Raw genomic sequence first — 14609 nt, 5'->3', positions numbered from 1 at the left:
CGCACACATATACATATATAGATACACACGCAACCAGCTGAAATGTCAATTGAAAATTTGTGATGGGGAAATTGTGTAAATAAATCATACTCCCCCAGGTGCACTGAAAAATAAAACTTAATACATAAAGAATAATAACCATAAGTACAAGAAATAAGAGTGTAGATAAAGTGTAGAAATAATGAAAGCAGAGTAGGAAAGGAAATAGGAAAAAAGGTTGGCTATTGTTAATGTTTTTAAGCATTTTGTTTATCTTTGTAATTATAAAAATAAATTAATGGCCTTTGCTTAAAAGAATTAAGGGTATGGACAGGTAAGAATACTAGAAATAGAAACACACCAAAGTTATTGGATTCCAAGAAATCCAAGGAAAATTGTATGTAAAATTTTGAAGGTAATGATTTCCTGGCTGGGATTATCAGTGATATGCAGGACAGCAAGTGAAATATTAAATGCAGAAACAGCCAGAAAGAAAATTTTAAAAACAATAAAAATTAAAACTGGTAGAAACCTTACTTTTTAAAACTATAGGTAAGTTGATAAACATGGACGAGAAAATTGTTCATAGTGTAAGTTTGAAGACAATGATATAGTGCTGAAATGTTAACATATCAGTACAAAATAAGAAATGGTATATATTTAGGTCAGAAACACAGTAAACACTTAACATGGCCTTGCGTGTAATGATTTTTTATGAAGGCACAGAATGCAGTGAAGAAGAGAACCGTGCCTATTGAAGTGTCCATGCAGTACATGGAAAACTTAGGAGGGATAAATGACTCTAGGGTGCAGTGCAGAGGCAAACACAATGGCCCAGGATTGTTATAAGTTAGGACTACAAGGCAGTGTTTCTCAACCTTCCTAATGCCCTGACCCTCTAATACACTTCCTCTTGTTATGGGTGACCCTCCCCCAGGTATTAAATTATTTTTTGCTATTACTTAATAAGTGTAATTTCTACTGTAGTAATTCATAATGTAGATATTAAATATATAGAGTATGTAATATGCAGACACTGTGAAAGAGTCATTTTGAGCTCTATGAGGTCATGACCCATAGGTTGACGATCACTGCTCTTATGTTTGGATGTAGAAAATGTCCAAAGGTGCCATTTTATTGACATCCCTGTCTTATCACAAAACGTAGTATTTTCTAGAATCTCTAGCAAAACCGATCTGCTCAGGTGTCTTTTAGGCCTGGTTGATTTTCAGGCCCATGATTTGGATTAACTGTAGAAAGATGGGTCAAGAGTAAGTTATCACCACTCTTTTCACAAAAGCCTCCTGTCAGATGCTGTACTCAGACTTTCTGGCAGTGCAGAAAACCATCTATCTACTCTGGCTGAAGACGAATATCAGATCCCAAACTTTTGATGGTAACTCATTTTATAGACCACAATACATTTTATGCAAGAAAGTGAAAGTAAAACCTATCAAATTAACAGTTATTTAATGGGAGAAAATCATCTCCTGCACAAATCACCTGCTATGCCTTTCTGCCCTGTTCTCTTTATTTTATTCTGAGTGTTGTTGGCTATCGTACGATACATATGGGTCACAATCTCACCTTCCCCTACCCCTCCTGGATCCACATGACTTTTCTTTTTTTTTTTTTTTTGGTTCTTTTTTTTCGGGGCTGGGGACCGAAATGACTTTTCTACCCACCCAAGTCCATACCCTTTCTTTCTGTCTTTCATTAGAAAACAAAAATGTTTAAAATCATAAACAAACAAGTAGGAGTCAATGAGAAACCAGAAGAAACACACAGACATAGAGATATTCACCTTGACACAAACAGAAATCCCATTAAACACGAAATTGGAACATTACAAGCAAAGAACTTGCAAGAAAAAAATGTTTAGAGCATTATAAGAAATAATAAAAACTCCAAAAACATCATTGAGTTTATTTTGTTTTGTTTATTTACTGTTGGAAGTGGGGGCCCTTACTTGTGATTTATGTACCCAGTGAGATTCCATTGAAGAAAACCAATATTTCCTTTGCCAAAGTTATCAGCTGGTGACAGTCTGTGTTGTTGGTACTGCATCATGCTCAGACCCGTGCAGGCTTTGTGAATGTTGTCCCTGTGCCACATTTGTGTGTCGTCTTGTTGCCTCTAGAAAGTCTTGTTTACATGCTGTCACTCCTGTCCCCTGGCTTTTATGGCCCCTTTACTTCTTCTTCCACAAAGATCTCTGAAATATGACAAGCAGGTGACAGAGAGATTCTCTTAAACACTGACTGTGCCAATGTCTCCAACTTTGGATATTGTCTGGCTGAGGATCTCTGTATTTTTTCCAATTACTGATGATGCCTGTGCAAGGCACTGTGCGATAAAAGATGTTGTTAGGAGTAATTTAATCGCTGTGTTCATTGGTCTCTAGAGGGTAACTAATGGATCTCCAGGAGACACACCTTGCCTATCTTTGATTCCTATGATCCATGGGGATAAAGGTGCCAGGAACTTCTTCCAACCTGCACAACAGTGGCACTATGGCAAAAGGTGAAGAAATGAGATCTGCTTCACAGAAAGAAAAAAAGTAATGGTGTTCTATGTTTGTTAAAAATTACAGCAAGGTAGAGATGATAAGCCCCAGTTTAAAAAAAAACTGTTCTAGCTTAATGGAAATAGATCACAAGAGTCTTTTAAAATACTTATGATTATTTCTGTTGAAAATGCTCCCATAAGCTTTAGTAAATGAGCATTTTCTATTGCACGGAGAAGAATGAAGAAAATTGTGCTGTTCGGTGTGCTGAAAATAACTGACAAATGTGCATAGTTCTGTACAAGAGATAATCCTCTTGACAATGCATAGTCAGTAAATTGTGAATTCACTTCTTATTGTTTTGTAATTGTGATTAATGTTAGTAGGGTCAAAAGATGTCAGGTCCTAGAAGAAGAGTTTGAGATAATTCCTCAATTACCACTAAACCACCTAATTTCTAACTAGCTATTTTATATAGCCACATTTGACATAATATTGTCTACTAATTACCCAGGCATTGTGTTGGAAGAAAATATTAAATTAACATAATTTACAAAATTATTTTATTCTGATTCAAAAGTACTGTATGTAACCTGTAATCATTATTACATGCTAATGTAAAAATACATAATTTGTGAAATATTCATGTTTATAAATTTCTCTTCCGTGAATGAGAGAAGTGTGACAAAAATATGTAACTTTTTCTTTCCTGAGGAGATCTCATGTAGTCATCCAATTGCTTGGTCAGTGAGGCCAGGCCCAGCATAATCTGCTATGGTGAAAAACTGAGTTCTTATTTGACACTCAAGAGGACGGATGGTATTTTGAAATCATTAAACTCTAAGCCTATCACCAACAAAGACAATTTTGATTTCTTGTTATTACACCACATCCAAAGGTGATACATTATCTTTTTTTATTAGATATTTTTTTTTTACTTAAATCTCAAATGTTATTCACTTTCCTGGTTTCTTGTCCATAAGCTCTCCAACCCCTCCTCCTCCCCGACATGGGTGTTCCCCCCATCCATCCCTCTTACTGGCCCGCACATTCCCCTGCACTGGGGGTCCAACCTTGGCAAGACCAAGGGCTTCTCCTTCCACTGGTCCTCCAACAAGTCTATACTCTGCTCCTTCTTAACAGAAGTTTTATTTCTTCACATTTGAGATCTCTGATTTACTTACAAATAAATGACACTAACCTTTTTTTCTTATCCATATATGAATTCACGGGAATTAATTTTTGCTTCTTTTATCTAATACTTGGAGTACAATACATTGGGATAATTAAGGAAAATATTTCTTAAAATAGTCTACATTAAATTGCTGTACAGTTCAAAGAAACTATACATGCTTAATGAAGACTAAGGTGAAGCAGATATAGAGTCCTTGTTTTAATTACAGGGATTAGTCATAACAGTGTCTACCTGAAATTTTTCATAATATTAGAAATATGCATAATAAGTAAATATAGTTTTATCAACTGATGCTGTGAACCAGATATCCATGTGTAAGGAGTAAAACTATTTCCTTGCTTCTCGCCATATAAAAATACCATCTCAAAATAAAATTGAGACGTTGGAGTAAGATCTGGAATAGTGAAACTTTAGAACTAAAAAAGAAAGAACTGTGTCTCCTTATGAAGGCATTGAGGAGGATTGCACAATTTGGAGTACCTGTGGAGACCATGAAAAATGAGATAGAAGAGAAATTAAAGTCCTTTGGGTTTAAAACATGGACTTAAAAGAGGATATAGGGGAACTGTGTTGGAAATAATGTTTTTAATCAGGCATGAGTCAAACAGAAAGTGAATATAAGAGATATGTGACCAACACTCTGTATGACTTGAACAAAAATGAAAACCTAACAACTTTAACTTTACAAAATAAAAAATAGTTTGAGTGGAAAGTCCATGCACCAATGAATAATAAACATCACAGAATACATATATTATTAAATTAAAATTCTACTACATGTAATATGTCTTCTCTCTAATAGTTTTTCCCTCCAGGAAGCCCCAGAGGTCTCTAAAATACTTATGTCTTGGTTGTCTATGAGAATGTCATTATAAGAATCCATTGTTCAAGAATGCTCCCATACACATTGAAGACAGCAAGAATGAAATAGAGATGGAATTGAGCTGGTTGGTTCCCCACCAGAAGGCTGGTGCAAGAGAAAAGCCATTAGTGGCCCATGGAGCTATACATCTGTCTAGATACAATACCACCTTTCTGAGTAAATGTGCTAACTGGTACAACAGAAGCACAATGTTAAGAAGTTAGCAGCCGGGAAAGGGAATAACACTCGAAATGTATATAAGAAATACTCAAGTTAATAAAAAAAATAAAATGTAAAAAAAAAGAAGTTATCAGCCACTTTTCTACTGGATTAGAATTCTTCTCCACATGAAAAAAAATATGCTGGTATTGCAAAGCTTCAAGGAACCCATGGCTGGAAGTTAATAGTTGCTAGAAGGAGACCTAGTAATATTATTGCTCATAGACATGCTGTAAAGCAAACTTTTAAGGAGTGTTTATACAAAAAGATTATTGTTGATCTCATGTTTCATTAGAAAATGTTTTTACTGATGCATGTACAGCTAAAAGAGTCATAACTGACCAAAGTGGCAAAAGTTATATGATATAAAGTTATATGATATAAAATTATATGATATAAAGTTATATGATATAAAGCTTAACCATACCTGGGATGCTTTCATTAAGACTGTCCTAGACATGGGAAACAGAACTGAGAATGGGACAAAAATAGTGAAAGATCTGGAGTAGTGAAAATCGTAACCAAAAAATAAAAAAATATACACAAGACAGGGCTACACAAATCTATTGTCGGCTAATGGATTTTAGAAAAGACGATGCCATTTTCTTCAGTTGTAGGCACTAATAAAGAATCTGTGTTTTAATTAGAAAACACTATTTAATATTGTACTCAAAACCTAGCCAGAGAAATTAAACAAAAAGAAGTCAAAGGGGTACAAGTCAGAAAAGAGGAAGTCAAAGTATCACTATTTGCAGATGATATGATGGTATACTTAAGTGACCCCAATAATTCCCCCAGAGAACTCCTAAACCTGGTAAACAACTGCAGCTAAGTGCCTGGGTATAAAATTAACTCACAAATCAGTACCTTTCCTCTACTCAAAGGATAAAGAAGCTGAGAAAGAAATTAGGGAAATGACATCCTTCCCAGTAGCCACAAATAATACCAAATACCTTGGTGTGATTCTAATCAAGCGAATGAAATAACTGTATGACAAGAACTTCACGTCTCTGAAGGAAGGAATTGAAGAAGATCTCAGAAGATGGAAAGACCTTCCATGTTCATGGGTTAGCAGGATTAATATAGTAAAAATGGCCATCTTGCTGAAAGCAATCTACAGATTCAATGCAATCCTCATTTCAAACTCTCAATTCAGTTCGTCATAGAGTTAGAAAGAACAATTTGCAAATTCATTTAGAATATAAAAAAAAAACCCAGGAGAGAAAAAACTATCCTCAACAATAAAAGACCATCCCCGACCTCAAGCCTTATTTAGAGAGTAATATTGATAAAAACTGTATGGTATTGATACAGACATAGGCAGGTACATAAATGGAATAGAATTGAAGACTCAGAAGTGAACCCATTCATCAATAGTCACTTGATCTTTGACAAAGGAGCTAAAACAACTCAATTGGGAAAAGACAGCATTTTCAATAATTCAACTGGACATCAGCATATAGAAGAATAAAAATTGATCCATTCTTACCTTTGGTAAAAAGTGCAAGTCGAAGTGGATCATGGACCTCCACATAAAACCAGTTACACTGAGACTAATAGAAAAGAAATTAAGAAAGAGCCTCAAACACATGGGCACAGGGGAAAATTTCCTGAACAGAACACCAATTACTTTTGTGCTAGGATCAAGAATCAACAAATGGGAACTCAGAAAATTGCAAATCTTCTGTAAGGCAAAGGACACTGTCAATAAAACAAAATGACAACCACAGATTAAGAAAAAATCTTTACCAATTCTACGTCTTACACAGGGCTAATGTCCAATAAACACAAAGAACTCAAGAAGTTAAGACTCCACGAAACCAAATAAGCCTATTAGTAATGGGGTACAGAGTTAAACAAAGAATTTTCAGCTGAGGAATATCTACTGGCTGTGCAGCACCTAAAGAAATGCTCGATATCCTTAGTTATCAGGGGAACACAAATCAAAAAAACCCTGAGATTCCACCTTACACAGTCAGAATTACTAAGTTCAAACACTCAGCTGATAGCCGATGCAGGCAAGGATATGGACAAAGAGGAACACTCTTCCATTATTGTTAGAATTACAAGCTGGAACAACCGACCACTGTGGCAGTTCCTCAGCAAATTGGACATAGTACTACCTGAGGACGCAGTTATACCTCTCCTGAGCATATACCCAAAAGATGCCCCAACATATAAAAAAGACACGTGCTCCATTATGTTCATAGTGGACTTATTTATAATAGCCAGAAGCTGGAAAGAACCCAGATGCCCTTCAACAGAGGAATGGATACAGAAAATATGGTAATTTACCCAGTGGAGTACTACGTAACTATTAAAATCAATGACTTCATGAAATGAATGACTTCACTCACAAGTAAATAGATGGAACTAGAAGATATCATAAAATCTACACGTGTGGTATAGGTATGGGTTTTGAATTCCTAAGATTTCAAAGAATTTTAACATGAAGGTGTATATAATTTTGTTACGTGCTTTCTCAACATCTAGTGAGAGGTTCATGTGGGCTTTTTTCTTTGATTTTATTTATATAGAGGATTAGGTTGATGGATTTCTGTATGTTGAAATATCCCTATATGCCTGGGATGAAGCCTACTTGATCATGGTAAACAATCTTTTTAATATGTTCTTGAATTCAAAGTGCAATATTTTTATTGAGGATTTTTGCATAGTTTTTCTTGAAAATTTTTCTAAAGTTGTGTTTCTTTTTTGGGTCTATGTGTGGTTTGGGTATAGTGGAATTGTAGTTTAATAAAAGGAATTGGGTAATGAACTTACTGTTTTTATTTTTTGTAATAGTTCCGACGGTATTGCTACTAGGTCTTCTGCTAAGGTCGATAAAATTATGAAGTAAACCCATCTAGTCCTGGGATATTTTGGTTTGGAGACTTTTAATGAGTGATTCTTTTTCTGTAGGAGTTTTCGGACTATTTAGATGGTTTGTCTGATCCTGATTTAACCTTGGTACCTGGTATCAGTCTAGAAAATTGTCCATTTCATCCATCTCTTTCAGTTTTGTTGAGTATAGGCTTTTTTAGTAGGATCTGATGATTTTCTTGAATTTCCTCAGTTTCATGTTTCATGTCTTCTTATCATTTCTGATTTTCTTAATCTGGATGCTCTATGCCCTCCTGTTAGTCTAGCTAAGGGTTTACCTATCTTGTCGCTCTTCTCGAAGAAACAGCCCCTGTTTTGTTTTGTTTTTTTGTTTTTGTTTTTTGATTCTTTGTATAGTTTTTTTTCCTTTTTTTGTTTCTACTTAGTTGGTTTCATCCCTGAGTTTGATTATTTCCTGAGGTCTACCCCTACTTGGTATGTTGGCTCCTTTTTGTTCTAGTGGTTTTAGGTGTGCTGTCAAGCTGCTAGTGTATGCTCTCTCCAGTTTCTTTTGGAAGCACTCAGCAGTATGAGTTTTCCTCTTAGCACTGCTTTCATTGTGTCCTATATGTCTGGGTAGGTTGTTCCTTCATTTTCATTAAATGTTAAAGTCTTTAATTCCTTTCTTTTTTTTCCTTGACAAAGATTTCATTGAATAGAGCTTAGTTCAGCTTCTATGTATATGTGGGTTTTCTGTCATTTATCCCTCCTAAGTTTTCCATGTACTGCATGCGACACTTCAATAGGCATGATTCTCTTCTTCACTGCATTCCGTACCTTCACAAAAAATCATTACACGCAAGGCCATGTTAAGTGTTTACTGTGTTTTTGACCTAAATATATACTATTTCTTATTTTATACTGATATGTTAACATTTCAACACTATATCATTGTCTTCAAATTTACACTATGAACAATTTTGTCTTCCATGTTTATCAACTTACCTATACTTTTAAAAAGTAAGGTTTCTACCAGTTTTAATTTTTACTGTTCTTAAAATTTTCTTTCTGGCTGTTTCTGCATTTAATATTTCACTTGCTGTCCTGCATATCACTGATAATCCCAGCCAGGACATCATTACCTTCAAAAATTTACATACAATTTTCCTTGGATTTCTTGGAATCCAATAACTTTGGTGTGTTTCTATTTCTAGTATTCTTACCTGTCCCTTAATTCTTTTAAGCAAATTCTTTTAATTTATTTTTATAATTCCAATGATAAACAAAATGCTTAAAAACATTAACAATAGCCAACCTTTTTTCCTATTTCCTTTCCTACTGTGCTTTCATTATTTCTACACTTTATCTACACTCTTATTTCTTGTACTTATGGTTATTTTTTCTTTATGTATTAAGTTTTATTTTTCAGTGCACCTGGGGGAGTATGATTTATTTACACAATTTCCCCATCACAAATTTTCAATTGATATTTCAGCTGGTTGCATGTGTATCTATATATGTATATGTGTACCTGTTGAGGCCCGTTTTTTGACCAATTATATGGTCAATTTTGGAGAAAGTACCATGAGGAGCTGAGAAGAAGGTATATCCTTTTGCTTTAGGATAGAATGTTCTATAAATATCTGTTAAGTCCATTTGATTCATGACTTCTCTTAGTCTGTCTATGTCTCTGTTTAATTTCTGTTTCCATGATTTGTCCATTGATGAGAGTGGGGTGTTGAAATCTCCTACTATTATTGTGTGAGGTGCAATGTGTGTTTTGAGCTTTAGTAAGGTTTCTTTTACATATGTAGGTGCCCTTGTATTTGGGGCATAGATATTTAGGATTGTGAGTTCATCTTGGTAGATTTTTCCTTTGATGAATATGAAGTGTCCTTCCTTAACTTTTTTGATGACTTTTAGTTGAAAATTGATTTTATTTGATATTAGAATGGCTACTCCAGCTTGCTTCTTCCGACCATTTGCTTGGAAAGTTTTTTCCAGCCTTTCACTCTGAGGTAGTGTCTGTCTTTGTCTCTGAGGTGTGTTTCCTGTAGGCAGCAGAATGCAGGGTCCTCGTTGCGTATCCAGTTTGTTAATCTATGTCTTTTTATTGGGGAGTTGAGGCCATTGATGTTGAGAGATATTAAGGAATAGTGATTATTGCTTCCTGTTATATTCATATTTAGATATGAGGTTATGTTTGTGTGCTTTTCTTCTCTTTGTTTTGTTGCCAAGGCGATTAGTTTCTTGCTTCTTCTAGGGTATAGCTTGGCTCCTTATGTTGGGCTTTACCATTTATTATCCTTTGTAGTGCTGGATTTGTAGAAAGATATTGTGTAAATTTGGTTTTGTCATGGAATATTTTGTTTTCTCCATCTATGTTAATTGAGAGTTTTGCAGGATACAGTAACCTGGGCTGGCATTTGTGTTCTCTTAGGGTCTGTATGACATCTGTCCAGGATCTTCTGGCTTTCATAGTCTCTGGCGAAAAGTCTGGTGTGATTCTGATAGGTCTGCCTTTATATGTTACTTGACCTTTTTCCCTTACTGCTTTTAATATTCTTTCTTTATTTTGTGCATTTTGTGTTTTGACTATTATGTGACAGGAGGAGTTTCTTTTCTGGTCCAATCTATTTGGAGTTCTGTAGGCTTCTTGTATGCCTATGGGTATCTCTTTTTTTAGGTTAGGGAAATTTTCTTCTATGATTTTGTTGAAGATATTTACTGGTCCTTTGAGCTGGGAGTCTTCACTCTCTTCTATACCTATTATCCTTAGGTTTGATCTTCTCATTGAGTCCTGGATTTCCTGTATGTTTTGGACCAGTAGCTTTTTCTGCTTTACATTATCTTTGACAGTTGAGTCGATGATTTCTATGGAATCTTCTGCTCCTGAGATTCTCCCTTCCATCTCTTGTATTCTGTTGGTGAAGCTTGTATCTACGGCTCCTTGTCTCTTCTTTTGGTTTTCTATATCCAGGGTTGTTTCCATGTGTTCTTTCTTGATTGCTTCTATCTCCATTTTTAATTCCTTCAACTGTTTGATTGTGTTTTCCTGGAATTCTTTCAGGGATTTTTGTGATTCCTCTCTGTAGGCTTCTACTTGTTTATTTATGTTTTCCTGTGTTTCTCTAAGAAAGTTCTTCATATCTTTCTTGAAGTCCTCCAGCATCATGATCAAATATGATTTTGAAACTAGATGTTGCTTTTCTGGTGTGTTTGGATATTCCACGTTTATTTTGGTGGGAGAATTGGGCTCCGATGGTGCCATGTAGTCTTGGTTTCTGTTACTTGACTTCCTGTGCTTGCCTCTCGCCATCAGATTATCTCTAGTGTTACTTTGTTCTGCTATTTCTGACAGTGGCTAGGCTGTCCTATAAGCCTTTGTGTCAGGAGTGCTGTAGACCTGTTTTCCTGTTTTCTTTCAGCCAGTTATGGGAACAGAGTGTTCTGCTTTCAGCCGTGTAGTTTTTCCTATCTATAGGTCTTCAGCTGTTCCTGTGGGCCTGTGTCTTGAGTTCACCAGGCAGGTCGCTTGGAGCAGGAAGGTTTATCTTACCTGTGGCCCCGAGGCTCATGTTTGCTTGTGGGGTGCTGCCCACGAGCTCTCTGCGGCGGCAGCAACCAGGAAGATCTGCACTGCCCTTTCCGGGAGCTTCCGTGCACCAGGGTTCCAGAATGGCATTTGGTGTTTTCCTTTGGAATCAGTAATGTGGGCAGAGTGTAGTCTCTTCTGGTTTCCCATGCATATCTGCCTGTCTGAAGGTTTACCTCTCCCTCCCATGGGATTTAGGTGCAGAGAACTGTTTATCTGGTCAGTCCCTTCAGGTTCCGGAGGTGTCTCAGATGCAGGGGACCTGCTGCTCCTGTGCGCTTATCTCCAGGAACCCAGAGGCCATATACAGTTTCTTCTTGGGCCAGGGATGTGGGCAGGGGTGGGCAGTGTTGGTGGTCTCTTCCGCTCTGCAGTCTCAGGAGTGCCCACCCATCCCGGCGTTGAGTTCTCTCTCCCACGGGGTTTGGGAGCAGTGACACCATTTTTCATTTTACTATTCTCATAAATATCTCATCAGAATAGTGTATATATTGGTTTTCATAAATTAAAAGTATAAAATTTGATCAATTAATTTATGAATTGATAACTCAGGTGAAATATTCTTACATATACTAAATTTTTACAATGTAAGATTAATATCTGGAGTATAAGTCATAAGTTTATGAAAGTTAAACATATACATGGCATAGAGTTCATTCATATTTAACCCAGGAAATCATGTGTTATATGTTACTGATCCAAGGGCAAGGAGTCATAATCCTTCCCTGATTTACTTTTTGTGATAAAATATATAATCATGGTATTTTGGTCTTGTAACTAAAATGATTGATGTTACCCACCTATACATGTTCCATTAAAACAATCAGGAGTGTAGTTCATTAAACTTACACAGAATATAAAACATTACAACAAAAAATTTCAAGATATATTATTGTACATTTATTTCTGAAAAACTTCTAATTTTAGTGAACACACAAGCAAGGTGCAAAAAGAATTTAAATGCTTTTTCTTTTACTTTGATGTCACATATTTTTGTTCTTCATATGTAACATCTGTAAAGTCAGTGTAAGTAAATAAAATCTAACCTGTGGGAAGACATATAATAAACCGTATGAATGGTTGTACTGCTATTGTTCTGCTAAATTGACATAATATTAAACTAATATATGATAACCTCCTATAACACCCATAATTTAGTATATATCTCATCTAAACCCCGATCCTTTACTAATGTTTACGTTAACTGAGGACCATGTATTAAAACTTGTAAATCTATGGGGGACATTTTCATTCAAAAACCCGCCAAGGATGATGAGAATGCAGAATAATGAAAATACTCTTCCATTGCTGATGGGAGTGCATACTTGCAATGTTACTATGGAAATCAATATGGCAGCTCCTCAGAAAGTTGGAAGTCAGTCTACCTCAACATACAGATATCCCACTCTTAGACATATGCCAAAAGTGTGTGTGTATGTGTGTGTGTGTGTATGTGTGTGTGTGTGTGTGTGTGTGTCTTTATTCAAACTGGGAACAAACTAGATGACTTTCAGCAGGAGAATAATAGATAAATGTGGTACATTTACCTAAAGGAGTATTGCTCAGATGTCTTTAAAATGTCACAGTCAAAAATTCTGACTCAGAATTGTTCCTGTTTAAAAGAACTGCAGGGACAAAAATAGAGTAGAGACAGAAGAAAAGGAGGTTGAGTGACCAGCACAAATTTGATTCAATCTCATGGGGGCTGTAGTCAGGTGGGTGCAGGTACATCAAGGCTTGACACTATTACTGATGCTATGGTGTGCTGACAGACTAGAACCTAGCATGACTTTCCTCTGTGAGGTCATAAAAGAAGCTGACTAAAACACACAGCGATACTCAAACCCAAGCTTTGGACTGAAGTCAGTAAATGCAATGGTTGAATTAGGGGAAGATTGGAGAAGCTGAAGAGGATGGTAACCCCATAGAAAGACCAACAATCTCAACTAACCTGGATCCATGGGAGCACTGGGAGACTGAGCCACCAACCAGGTAGCATACATGGGCTGGTCAGAGGCCCTGACACATATATAGCAGAGGACTGCCTCATCTAGCCTCAGTGGAAGAAAATCCACCTAAGTTTTGTGAGACATGAGGCCCCAGAGACGAGGGATTCCTCATGGTGGGACACCCTTTCTGGAGGATAGGGGAAAGAATGGGATGATTAACTGTGGGACGGGAGACTGGAGGAGGACAATGGCTAGAATATTATTAAATAAATATTTTTATCTGTCTTGTTGATTTTCTCAAAGAACCAGTTCCTGGTTTTGTTGATTCTTTATATATTTCTCTTTGTTTCTACTTGGTTGATTTCAGTCCTGAGTTTGATTATTTCCTGCTGTATAATCGCCCTGAGTCTATCTGCTTTGTTGTTGTTGTTTTTGTTGTTGTTGTTGTTGTTGTAGAAATTTCAAGAGTGTTGTCAAGCTGCTAGTGTATGCTCACTCCAGCTTCCTTTTACAGGCACTCAGAGCTATGAGTTTTTCTCTTAGCACTATTTTCATTGTTTTCATTAGCATATGTTTGGGTATGGTGTGCCTTCATTTTCATTAAATTCTAAAAAGTCTTTCATTTCTTTCTTTATTTCTTCCCTAAGTTATCATTAGTTATCATTCCATGTGCATGTGGACTTCCTTTATGTTTTCATTGTTGTTGACGACCAGCCTTAGTCTGTGGTAATCTTATACGACGTATGGGACTACCTCAATCTTCCATCTGTTGAGGCTTGTTTGGGAAAAGCTACTGTGAGGTGCTGAGTCGAAAGTATAATCTTTTGTTTTCAGAAGAAAGGTTCTGTAGATATCTGTTAAGTCCATTTGTGTCTTAACTTCGGTTAGTTTCACCGTGTCTCTGTTTCGTTTCTGTTTCCATGATTGGTCTATAGGTGAGAGTGGGATGTTAAAGTCTCCTACTATTATTGTGTGACGTACAATGTGTTCTTTGAGCTTCAGTAATGTTTCTTTTACATACCAGGGTGCCCTTGCATTTGGGGCATAGATGTTCAGAATTGAGAGGTTCTCTTGGTGGATTTTTCCTTTGGTGTCCTTCCTTGGTGTCCTTCCCCATCTGTTTTGATAATGTTGGGTTGAAAGTCTATTATGAATACTAGAATTGCTACTCCAGTTTGTTTCTTGGGGCCATTTACCTTGGAATTTATTTTCTAGCCCTTTACTTTGAGCTGTTCCCTGAGATCCTTTGCAAGGGCCAAACCACTACAGATGTGAATGCTCACAGTTAACTATTGGACTGAGCTTGAGGACTAGGACACCAATGACAGAGTTAAGGAAAAGACTGTAGAAGTTGGACAGGTTTGCAACCTCATAAGAACAACCACATCAGCCAACAAGCTGCCCTCCCCAAAGCTTCCAGGGTTTAAACCACCAATCAAAGTATACATAGGGGATACCCATGGCTCTGGCTGGATATGTAGCAG

General features: G+C 36.5%; 1 long non-coding RNA gene across 4 annotated transcripts in view; it reads left to right on the top strand.

Annotated features, from left to right (window-relative positions):
- Positions 1–12860: 12860 nt before the first annotated feature.
- LOC134482010 (uncharacterized) overlaps positions 12861–14609 on the top strand; it is a 55538-nt gene continuing 53789 nt past the window's right edge. Inside the window, exon 1 of one of the 4 annotated variants that reach the window (XR_010058008.1) lies at positions 12861–13168. This is a non-coding gene — a long non-coding RNA (uncharacterized LOC134482010). The remainder of the gene's footprint in view (positions 13169–14609) is intronic. The other 3 variants (XR_010058010.1, XR_010058007.1, XR_010058009.1) reach the window with 3 other exon arrangements.

Source organism: Rattus norvegicus, chromosome 15 (genome assembly GCF_036323735.1).
Source record: "Rattus norvegicus strain BN/NHsdMcwi chromosome 15, GRCr8, whole genome shotgun sequence".
NCBI classification, from domain to species: Eukaryota; Metazoa; Chordata; class Mammalia; order Rodentia; family Muridae; genus Rattus; species Rattus norvegicus.
This window is presented reverse-complemented; position numbering and strand designations above follow the sequence as displayed.